This window comes from Nerophis ophidion, linkage group LG08 (assembly GCF_033978795.1).
Source record: "Nerophis ophidion isolate RoL-2023_Sa linkage group LG08, RoL_Noph_v1.0, whole genome shotgun sequence".
In the NCBI taxonomy this organism is placed as follows: domain Eukaryota; kingdom Metazoa; phylum Chordata; class Actinopteri; order Syngnathiformes; family Syngnathidae; genus Nerophis; species Nerophis ophidion.
The window spans coordinates 44,927,142-44,939,528 of NC_084618.1; positions in this window are offsets into that span (position 1 = coordinate 44,927,142).

A 12,387-nucleotide genomic window follows, 5' to 3' on the forward strand; every position below is an offset into this window, starting at 1 on the left:
ATATGAATTATATAATACTTTTCCATAGTTTAATTAGCCGAGGTATATAATGTACAGTGTATTTTGTCAACAATTCTATGTGTGTAACGTATTTCTTGTGCTGGGCAATCATAAAACGGCTGCAAAGACGCACTGTGTGAGGCTCGCCTCCTGGTGGTAGAGGCCACTAGTGATCCCAGAGATCATTCTTGCGACCAGGCTAGGCCTGGGGACATCTGAAGCCGGTATGTTTTAAAGTTGTCGTTTGCCTGCATATCGTAAAAACAACCGTCCAACATTTTACAACTAATTGTAAACTTATAGGTGCTGACCATCAGGGCCGAGTTGCGACGAAAGAGTGTGTCGATGTTGAGATATTAAGCCGAGTTGGTAAGTGAATATGTTTGCTAATAGTAGCTACTAGCCGTACCCATGTATTTTCTATGGGCGGTTAGCATCGGGTTTTAAGCCTGTTTCCTCCAATGTTTCTGATCCGATTGAAATTATATTTATGTCGAGTCTTTATTTTGGGTGCTTAAATATGGTGACTGAGTATTGTGGCGTTTTAAGGCCATCTGCATTTTTTATGCTACAGTAAAGATAATGAATGGGACGGTATAGCTCGGTTGGTAAAGCGCCCGTGTCAGCAACTTGAGGGTTGCAGGTTCGATCCCTGCTTCCGCCATCCTAGTCAATGTTGTTGTGTCCTTGGGCAAGACACTTTACCCACCTGCTCCCAGTGCCACCCACACTGGTTTAATTGTAACTTAGATATTGGGTTTCACTATGTAAAGCGCTTTGAGCCACTTGAGGAAAAAGCGCTATATAAACATAATTCACTTCACAACACTGCCGCTGGAGCGCGGTTACACATGTCATAGTGACAACACTGTGTTACACCTGTCATAGTGACAACACTGTGTACTGTCGTGTTTTTTATTTTGTACATACATGTAATTGTTTAATATTGTTAATGTTAGCAGTATTATCGCTAATAATGATAATAATAAGTGTAATTTATTTATTGAAGTTCGAACGATAGATGACTTAATGTTGATATTTATGTGCGTTCATTGATTGAACTCCGGGTCCTGTGTTTACGTAGGCCAGGTCCCTAAGTCTTGAATGGCGAGCTGCAGATAGACCTCGAGCCCGAGCCCAAGGATCTCCACCTCCTCAACCCCTGAACTCCACCTGCTCTGGTCGAGCCAGTAGGAGGCTTATAGCCGAACGCCTTGCCTCGCACTTCATTGCTCTGCGGTGTTTTGCACTACCTCATACACAACCTGCCCATAAACTGAACTTTCACTACAAACTGCTATATCCACAACGCCAACCCGTGTGGCTGTATGAACTGCGAATGCACATATGTACTGCAATCAGTCTCATATGGCTCCTATAAACTTGAAGAACTTTTGATATTACTCTTTATGAATTACCTGAACTAAACCAACATTGTTTGTTGAGATTCCTTTCTGTTTTTTTCTTTTGTTTTGAATGGCCATTCCTATTAATGTCTGTCCACTATTTGTTGCACTTTACATGTTTAAATAACACCAGTATCCATCATATCTCAGCTACAATCGGGCAGAAGGCGGGGTACACCCTGGATAAGTCGCCACCTCATCGCAGGGCCAACACAGATAGACAGACAACATTCACACTCACATTCACACACTAGAGCCAATTTAGTGTTGCCAATCAACCTATCCCCAGGTCTATGACTTTGGAAGTGGGAGGAAGCCGGAGTACCCGGAGGGAACCCACGCATTCACGGGGAGAACATGCAAACTCCACACAGAAAGAGCCTGGATTTGAACCCAGGACTGCAGGAACTTCGTATTGTGAGGCAGACGCACTAACCCCTCTTCCACCGTGAAGCTCGTTGCAACGATGAATTACAGAACTGAACACCAGTATCATTTAAAGTATTTAATTGTGTCCGTCCTACTCTCTCCAAGTCGTAATCTAGACTTCTGATTACCCCAAATATTGAGAACTTCTACTATAGTAGCTAAAGTACCTGCTACATTAAGTTAAAGTACCAATGATTGTCACACACACACACGAGGAGTGGTGAAATTTGTCCTCTGCATTTGACCCATCCATTTGTTGACCCCCTGGGAGGTGAGGGGAGCCGTGAGCAGCAGCGGCCGGGATCATTTTTGGTGATTTAACCCCCAATTCCAACCCTTGATGCTGAGTGCCAAGCAGGGAAGAATGCTGGTATGAGCTTTTAAACATAACCCGTTAACTGCTGCCAATCAAATGGTGAATAAGATACTCGAGAGGGTTCATATGTTTATAAATCTGACTGTGATGAAGTCAGTGCCTCACCAGCCATGGACCTCACCGCACGTCACTGGGGGAAACATAACAAAATGTGGAAAAATTAAAGCGCTGTGAATACTTTCTGAATGCACTGTATATCACATTGGAACTGTATGCATGTTCAAAATAAACTTAGACAACAACAACCAACTTAATGTAGGATAAGCTACATCGTGGCTATTTTAGCTCATTCATGCATCTTGTCTAATTTGCTGTTTTGTGCTTCTTAGTATTAGCATGATGAATTAAACCTGTGAGCTGGTATCTCACACTTGCACAATCGGCAACATGCCCTCAAGACATTTTCCACACACATTTTCCACACCTACTGCCACTAATTCTCACTGATTTTTCTCACTTGTTCCTCTGTCAGTCTGGGCTTTAGTGTAGTTGCTCTTGCGTCATTTGCGTGAGTGTGTCTGGGCTTGAGCCAAGTTGACCGTGGACATGAAAAGCAGGAAACAAAGGCAAACTACCAACCAGCTTAGTCATGTTTTGCTTCATGGCAGGGACAGAAAAGCAAACCCAAACACAATCTGCAACACACCAAATTTGGAAGGCTCTTTAGAAAAACAACAAGGCCAAAGTCGCTTATGCCAACACTGCCCGCAATGGCTGCATCCCCTTGAGAGACTGAACATGTTGACGGTGATTTTGTGGTCTGATTTTGATTCCACAACTGCAGAGAATGAAAATCTGGGTGCTACGAATAAAACAAGTCAGGAGGGAGAGACATTTTAGAATTGATTGATGCTTTTAATTTGCAACAGAATGTCACTGGACCTACACCAAGTCACAGACACACTTTAGACTGACTTTGTATTAACATACTATATTAACTTATTATTAACTGTTGACAATGTATTTGTGATTAATGCAGTATTTTCAGACCATAGTCCGGTCATGTTTGACTGTTATTTGACTGTTATATGATTAAGAAAGTTCATGTTTACGGGCACTAATTTAGTTTGATTTCTCAAATAATTTGACTCTAAAGAAGCATTATACAACACATGAAAACACCTTAATCTGTTTGTATTTGGCTTTTGAAAAGTTGGACTAACACACTAACACAGTAGTTCTCAACCTATTTTCAATGATGTACCCCCTGTCAAAATTTTTTTAAATTCAAGTACCCCCTAATCAGAGCAAAACATTTTTGGTCGAAAAAAAGAGATTAAGAAGTAAAGTACAGCACTGTGTCATCAGTTTCTGATTTATTAAATTGTATAGCAGTGCAAAATATTGCTCATTTGTAGTAGTCTTTCTTGAACTATATGGGGAAAAAAAGGTATAAAAATAACTAAAAACTTTTTGAAAAATAAGCAAGTGATTCAATTATAAATAAAGATTTCTACACATAGAAGTAATAATCAACTTAAAGTGCCCTCTTTGGGGATTGTAATAGAGATTCTTCTGGATTCATGAACTCAATTCTAAAAATTTCTTCACATTTATGGAACATGTCCACAAAAAATCTAGCTGACAACACTGAATATTGCATTGTTGCATTTCTTTTCACAGTTTATGAACTTCCATTCATATATTGTTGAAGTATTATTCAAGAAATATATGCATAAACGATTTTTGAATTGTTGTTATTTTCAGATTATTAAAAAAAAATCTCACGTACCCCCTGGCATACCTTCAAGTACCCCCAGGGGTACGCGTACCCCCATTTGAGAACCACTGCACTAACACACCTCGATTATGCGAAAACCAGATGGGGTGTGTTATGCTACAAAGGAACCCCTTCTGTCGCTCATGCGCCAGTCTCGAAGTGCGAGATATAACCCGAAAGCGGATCCCCTTCAATAAAAACATATCCAAAAACTGGAGTAGGTTCTAAAATGTTCTACAGCCCATACACATTCTAAAGCCTCACGTTCTTATCTGAGAAAAGTGGCGTTCTTTGCGAGTCAATGAACAGCTTTCATAGCTATTGGCTTGCTTTGTCCATCCAACTGGGTCTGTAGCAAAACTGCCCCTTGTCCTAGTGGGCTTGCATCACTAATGTGGATGCAACTAATTTAAAGTAGGCCAGGCATGGCTCTCTCACCAATGCTTCTTTGATTGCTTGAAATGATTTATCAGTTTCACTTGTCCACTCCCACACTAGTTCTTTTTTAGTCAGCTTCAGTACTGGCTCTGACAAATCTGCATAATTTAGAATGCATTTTATAAAGAATGTACAGGTGCTCAGGAGTGAGCATAGTATCTGGACATTCTCAGGTCTGGGTACTTTGCAGACTTTCTCGAATCTGGTTTGATGCATGTCCAAATATACTATACTGACCATACGTCCTCTTTTCCCCGGACATGTCCTCTTTTGTGCGACTGTCTTGGGTGTCCGGACGGGGTTTCTTAATTGCCTCAAATGTCCGGCGTTGTGTGTCAAGGTTGCGTGTATTTCCAATGTACGTATAGGGTTAAAAAAAAAAATTGTGAAGTTGTGCGCAAGCAGCAACAGTCGTGAGGGAGGGGCAGACCAGAGAGAGCGAGGTAGTGGATTGATTGTCAATCAAGGCATACTTAGATAACAGCCATGCAGGTCACACTGAGGGTGGCCGTATAAGACAACTTTAAGACTGTTACAAATAAGTGCCATACTGTGAATCCACACCAAACAAGAATGGCAAACACATTTCGGGAGAACATCCGCATCATAACACAACATAAACACAATAAAAGAAATACCCAGAACCCCTTGCAACACTGACTCGTCCAGGATGCTACAATATATACCCCCTCCTCCCCGCTACTCCCTACCCCCCACTCCCACCTCAACCCCAATTACGTGACATCAAATATTCCGCTTTGAAAAATAATTTTGGTGGAAGATTTTGCATATTTTGTGTTTGCCATAAAAAAACATAGTTTTGTTTGACAAAAAAAGGGCGGAAAACCAACAAACCAAAAAAACAACATAAAAAACTAGAACATTTTGAAATGAGGAATAGATCTGAAGTTGATGTCGACTCCAGAGATTTAAGCGTTAAATAAAAAATGTATGTATGCCCTGGCACACCATTATCATCATTTCATGACCGAAGCAAAACACTTTTTACACTTTTATACTGAAATAAATACACCTACAACTTATTAAATAAAAACATAAAAAAACTAACAGCAGCGGTAAAGTTTAGATCCATGAAGAAAAGAAGAAACTGAATGAATGTTTATAACTGAATACATTTATATATGCATACAATTTTGTCTTCTTTTTACATATTTTTTTTTAATGAATTAAGTAACATTTATGACAACCTTTTTCCAAAACACAATATAGAATGTGAGATATAACAGGACAATGGATACGTTTATCATTTGTTTTCAGAACGCTTACAAAAAAGTGGGACCCCAAAAATTTATTGTGGGACCAGATTTTTAAAACTTGATGGGGTCCATAGGACCCCATTTTGAAAATTACCAGCGCCAACACTGCTGTCAACAGAGGAGGAAAAAATGCTTTATTTAAATGAATATATTATTTATAAAGGAAGTTCAATTATCATTGGCAAATTTTCACCTAAGTTCCTTCCTTGGCGTGCTTATATGTGCCCTTTTTTTGAGATATTAGAATATGGTCAGCCGAAAATATACACTTCTCTCTGTTGAGTGTTAGAGCTCTTTCCTGGAATCCCTGGAAGACTTGTCTCAGTCCCTTTTCAAGTTACTCTTTGTTCTCTCTGAATCACCACATCAAACAGTACCAGGCATGCGACATAGAGTCCATAGCCGTCTTTTAGGCTTTTGGTGGCCTTGATAAACCAAAGGGAACTTTTCTGAAGCGGTAGCATCCACTATGTGTGATGAACTTGTTAGTGGTCTGGAATCTGGGGCTAATTCACATTACCAAAACCCTTTTTATGCATCTAGCTTAGAAAACACTTTAGCTCCCTGCACTGCCTGTAAGATGCTATCTACGGTTGGGGTTGAATGTCTTTCCCTGATCTCTGCTCTGTTAACTTCTCTCAGATCTACACATAGCCTCCTCACTTCTTTAGTGTCTTTCTTGGATACAAAAGATATTAGAAACCCATTCTGACCCTTCATTTACTTCCTCTATTATACCTTGTACTAGCATTTTGTCTAGCTCTTGGTTTACAGCTTCTAACATGGGATAAGGGACTCTCCTTAAACCCTACACTACAGGCGGGACTTTTTCATCGGCTGTAATCTTATGGCTGTAACCTTTAATCTTACCTAGTCCTTTAAAAACTAAAAGGTACTCTTTAACAAGCTCGCTGAGTCTTTCCTACTGCCCGATTTTGTTCACTTTTTCTTCTGTGTTAAGTTACCACTTCGAAAGACATGGACCTGGGGATAGGTTGATTGGCAACACTAAATTGGCCCCTAGTGTGTGAATGTGAGTGTGAATGTTGTCTGTTTATCTGTGTTGGCCCCGCGATGAGGTGGCGACTTGTCCAGGGTGTAGCTCATCTTCCGCCCGAATGTAGCTGAGATAGGCTCCAGCGCCCCCCGCGACCCCGAAGGGAATAAGCGGTAGGAAAATGGATGGATGGATGGAAGTATTCTTAACTCAAAAGTAGTTTTTGTGCCTAGCAATGCTTCTGCACGTCCCTCTATCACTTATATGTTGTCTTTGACTAATTTGTCTTTCCATTTCATTTCTGCTTCAAAATAATTTACACATTTAAGTGGAGTAAAAAAATCTATTTTTGGTTGGTTTCAGTTTTGTTTCATCTAACATTGTCCTCTTATACAGGTCTTCTCTTATAATGTTTCAACTATTTCCTGAATATATGATCGTTTTCAACCATAGTTCATATACCTTAACTGTCTCAGTACCTTCAAGATCTACAGCATGGATGAACTCGTCTGAATCTGAGTCAGAAGAATCCTGTATTACTGCTCTCACTGGTTTACCTGGTCTTGCCTTTTCTTACTCTTCATATCTCCGTACCTTTTTCATTTACATTTTTTTCTTGTGCTCTCTTTTTCTACTTGAAACATGCGTGCATAATTTCCCGTTTTCTGACAGAAAAGACACAATGCTGTCTTGGCTCCGCACTTATCTGCTGCGCGAGTGAGTGTTCATTCTGCATCTGTTACAGGAGGCGTCACTGCTGCCTTGCTCGTGGCTGCCTTTTCCTTCTCGTGCCTTCCCGGCTTTCCCTCCATAATCTGCACTTGCTCTCTTATAAGTGAGATGGACATAGTTATCGCTTGCTCCCAGACCAACACTCTCCGTGAAAAGTTTAGAATCTGCCTGTGCTGCTTCATAAGTCGTCGCAGTTGACTTTGTCTAAAGTCAGTCTACCTGCAGCATTTTGTCGTGCAAATTTTTCATGGTTTTTCGACTATCTGATCTCGTATCATGTGTGTCTCCAGTGTGTCAAAATCACATGATTTTGCCAGATCTCTTCAAGCATTCACGAATGCATCTACTGTCTCTCCAGGACACATTTCTTCATTGATTGAAATATGTGAGATATAGAGCGGCAAGGTCCTGAGTAGTCCTGGGTTCAATCCTGAGCTCGGGATCTTTCTGTGTAGAGTTTGCATGTTCTCCCCGTAAACGCGTGGGTTCCCTCCGGGTACTCCATCTTCACTCCACCTCCAAAGACATGCACCTGGGGATAGGTTGATTGGCAACACTAAATTGGCCCGTGTGTGAATGTTGTCTGTCTATCTGTGTTGGCCCTGCGATGAGGTGGCGACTTGTCCAGGGTGCACCCCGCCTTCCGCCCTAATGCAGCTGAGATAGGCTTCAGCACCCCCCGCGACCGCGAAGGGAATAAGCGATAGAAAATGAATGGATGGAACAGTTTGTGCATATGGAACCTTACTTCCAGGTAGATTAGCGAAAATCCTCTATGTAGGCCAGGGGTGTCCAAAATGCGGCCCGGGGGCCATTTGCAGCCCGCAGCTAATCGTTTACCGGCCTGCCACACATTCTGCAAAAATTGCTAAATTGATAGTATTGCACACATTTTAAAAAACACTTAAAAAAAGTGGAATGAGGTCAAATCCAATGAGGAAAAAGAGGCAATGTTGACACAAAGCTGCCATGCAGGAATTTTTTTCCCTTTTGTCTTTATTTTCTTTTTTTCCATTGCTCAAAAAAAAAAGGACAAAAAAAGCTGTGTTATAATTAATTATTACTGAAAAATTAGCACTTTAAAATGTTTTATGTGGAAAAAATATTGCATATGTTGTGTGGTTGCCATATAAAAACATCAAAGTTTTGACAAAAGAGCATAAAACAAAGAAAATAATAGTTCAAACTTAAAACTCGACAGATATATCGGAAGTTGATCTTGAAATTTAAGTGTTAAAAGTAAAAAAAAAACTAATAAAAATGTATCACTTTATGAATGGGGAACCATTCGGATCTCAAATATATTTAGTATGTTTTTATTTAACTTTTAACTGTGATTACTCAAAAATATTAAATATTTAAATTCAATGTTGTCCTGCATTATTGATCTTTGAGGGCTTTAATTGCTAAATAAAGGAACTCTCCTGAAGGAATCAATAAAGTACTATCTATCTATCTATCTATGTGAGGACTCTTCTTCGGCATGGTAATGCCGGTGTTGTTTTCCCGTGGATGCGTCGAAGCAGAACACAGCATAGGTAAGATAAAGGTATTTATTTAATAATAAAAGGCTAGGAACAAAAACACTGGTGTAAAGAGAAAGCAAACAAAAGACGCTAGAGTGAAAGTTAGGATAAACACAAGGAAAACTAAAACTTGGCACGAGGACACAAAAAAGTAAACAAAAACATTCAGCATGAAAGCTGGAATATCAAGTGGCTTAGCGTAAGATCTAGCGAGAAAATACATACGAAGGTTGAGAGTCGTCACTGATGCGCGTGGGCAAATTAGGATCCGAGAAAGACTGAACAGAAAAGGCTGGCATATAAAGGAGGGTGATTATTAGTAGCAGGTGTGCGGGGCGAGACTAGCAGGTGGACTGATGAGTGAACCATAGTGATGGACAAAACAGGAAATAAACGGGTCAGACTGAGAATGAAACAAAGATGGAAAAAACAAACGTGAAGATCTGAGCAGCAGATCGCAACAATCTTGTGACAGGTTTGTGTCGTGGGGTCTTCAGGACCGAAGGATCACAGCAGGAGTTCAAGTCGACAATTCTTTTTAATCTTTTTACACACAATATTTCTTCTTTTGTTTGTTCCCAAAAGGATTTTCTTTTCATTTTTAATTTTCACAACAGTTCATCTTCTTCGTTCACTCCCCAAGTCTTTTCAGTCTTAGCTCGTTCACTCACAAAGTTTTTAACTCGCTCAGTCCTCCCACAACCCTTCTGGCGTCCTCAGCACCTCCTGGGGTCCTTTTGGCTTTTCAGCCCCGCCCTGCAGTCACCAACGCTGCTAAATAGAGACAGGTGATTAGATAACTCGTTCCAGCTGAGGTATCCACTCACCTGTCATCTTGCTTCCAGCCGGTTCCTGTGCATGCCATCGCCGGCAGGCGGCGCATGACCACGCCCCGCCTCTCACAGGCCTCCACCGTCAGTTTCAGGCCGGGCACCTGTCCGGCCGCGCCGACTCCCCCCCAAGGAGGGCGAGAGAGGAAGTCCGCCACGGCCATCTGCGCGCCCGGCCTGTGGACCACCCGGAAGTTGTATGCATCCTTCATCCGGTGGAGCCATTGGAGCGGTTTGTGGTCCGAACAGAGACTGAAGGCGTGCCCCAGCAGGTAGTAGCGGAGGGCCCCGACTGCCCATCGGATGGCGAGGCACTCCCTCTCTACTGTACTGTACCTCGCCTCCCGGTCTGAGAGTTTCCGACTGATGTACAGAATGGGGCGGTCGACACCCCCCACCCGCTGGGACAACACCGCCCATAGTCCACTGCTCGATGCGTCCGCCTGCAGACAAAAGGGGATAGTGAAGTCAGGCATACGCAGTACCGGTTTCTCGCAGAGTGCCGTCTTCATCTGCTCGAACGCCCGCTGGCACTGCTCCGTCCACTGGACCAGCTCTGGGGCACCCTTTCGGGTGAGGTCAGTTAGTGGGCTGGTCAAGTCCGCGAACCGTGGAATAAAGCAGCGGTAGTATCCCGCCAGGCCCAAAAACTGCCTCACCTCCTTTTTTGTCTTGGGGGGTACTGTACTTCCCTCCGGCCAACCGCACACTTTGCTGGGTTGGCGGTGAGCCCCACCCGCCTCAGGGACTCGAGCACCGCCCCCATCCGCTGCATGTGCTGTTCCCAGCCGCCGCTTTGGATGATGACGTCATCCAAATATGTGGCCGCGTATGCCGCGTGGGGGTGCAGCACCCGGTCCATGAGACGCTGGAACGTGGCAGGGGCACCGAACAAACCAAACGGCAGTGTCACGAACTGGAATAAACCTTCCGGAGTGGAGAAGGCCGTTTTTTCCTTGGACTCTGGTGATAAGGGAATCTGCCAGTAGCCCTTGGTTAAATCCAGTGTGGTGAAAAAGTGAGCAGTGCCTAGCCGATCCAGGAGCTCGTCGACGCATTGGGTACGCGTCAAAACGTGACACCTCATTCACCTTGCGGTAATCCACACAGAAGCGTACTGAGCCATCCTTTTTTCCCACCAGAACGATTGGGCTACACCACGCGCTGTGGGATTCTTCTATCACCCCTACTTCCAGCATGGTTTTTAATTCTTCCCGAACTACTTTGCGCTTGTGCTCGGGAAGTCTGTATGGTCGAGTCCGCACCGTAACCCCCGGGCTGGTCTCGATGTGATGTTGGATGAGGTTCGTGCGGCCGGGCCGCGCGGAGAACACATCAGAAAAGCGCTGCTGCAGCGCTGCAACATCCGCTTTCTGTTTGAGCGTGAGGTGATCATCACAGGGGAGGGGAGGGGAAGGGGCAGGACGTGGGACCTCTGGCCCCAACTCCTCCTCCTTTCTTACTACCGTCACCAAGGAAACAGGCTCCGCCTCCTTCCATGCTTTCAGCAGATTGAGGTGGTAAATTTGGGTGTCTCCGCCCCGGTCCGAGCGCCGAACCTGATAGTCCACATCCCCCACTTGCCGTGTGACCTCAAAGGGTCCTTGCCATCGCGCAAGTAATTTAGAGCTGGAACTGGGAAGTAATAAAAGGACTTTTTCTCCCGGTGCAGCTGGGTTCCCTGGTTGTACGTGCGTTTTTGGCGTTCTTGGGCTTGGAGCAAATTCTCCCGTGATAAGTGCCCCAATGTGTGTAGTTTTGCTCTCAAGTCCATAACGTACTGGACTTCAGTTTTACTGGAGCTTGGACCTTCCTCCCAGCTTTCTTTAATTATGTCCAGCACTCCACGCGGCTTCCTGCCGTACAACAACTCGAATGGTGTAAAACCTAGGGAGGACTGGGGTACCTCCCGCATCGCAAACATGAGGGGATCCAGCCATTTGTCCCAATTTGGTTTGTCCTTGTGCGTGAACTTACAGATCATGGTTTTTAGCGTTTTGTTCAAGCGTTCCACCAGTCGATCTGTTTGGGGGTGATACGCGCTGGTGCGGATCGCTTTGATACCCAGTAATCCGTATAGTTCCTTGACTGTGCGTGACATGAAGGAAGTGCCTTAGTCGGCCAGGATCTCTTTCGGGATCCCGACCCGGGAGATCATTTGAAACAGCGCTTGCGCTACGCTCCTTGCGGAGATGGAGCGCAGAGGCACTGCTTCGGGATAGCGCGTTGCGTAATCCACTAGGACTAACACAAAGCGATATCCCCGTGAGTGTTATAGTGTGTGTTGTATTATAAAGACGACAAGAATCCTGCTGTGTGTCAGTACCGTGTATTCAGGCTGCATGTAGGAAGTACAACGGAGGTAAACACACGTGACACAGTGACAAGTTATAGGTGCGGGCACCGTGGCTGCCACAGGGTGGCGCCGCATGTCCATACAATCATCCTGTAACATCTCCCTTCCTTTAGCAAAGTATCTCCACTGGAACAATGCTGCCTGTAAATCCACTGTAGACCATCAACACACTATTCAACCTCAGATAGCGACACCCGGTTTAACATCCAATATCAGATATCAAATATATGGCAAAACAGAACGTAGCATTACCTAGTAGCAGGATAAGAGCACACCTGTCATCAAATCACACTCCATCAG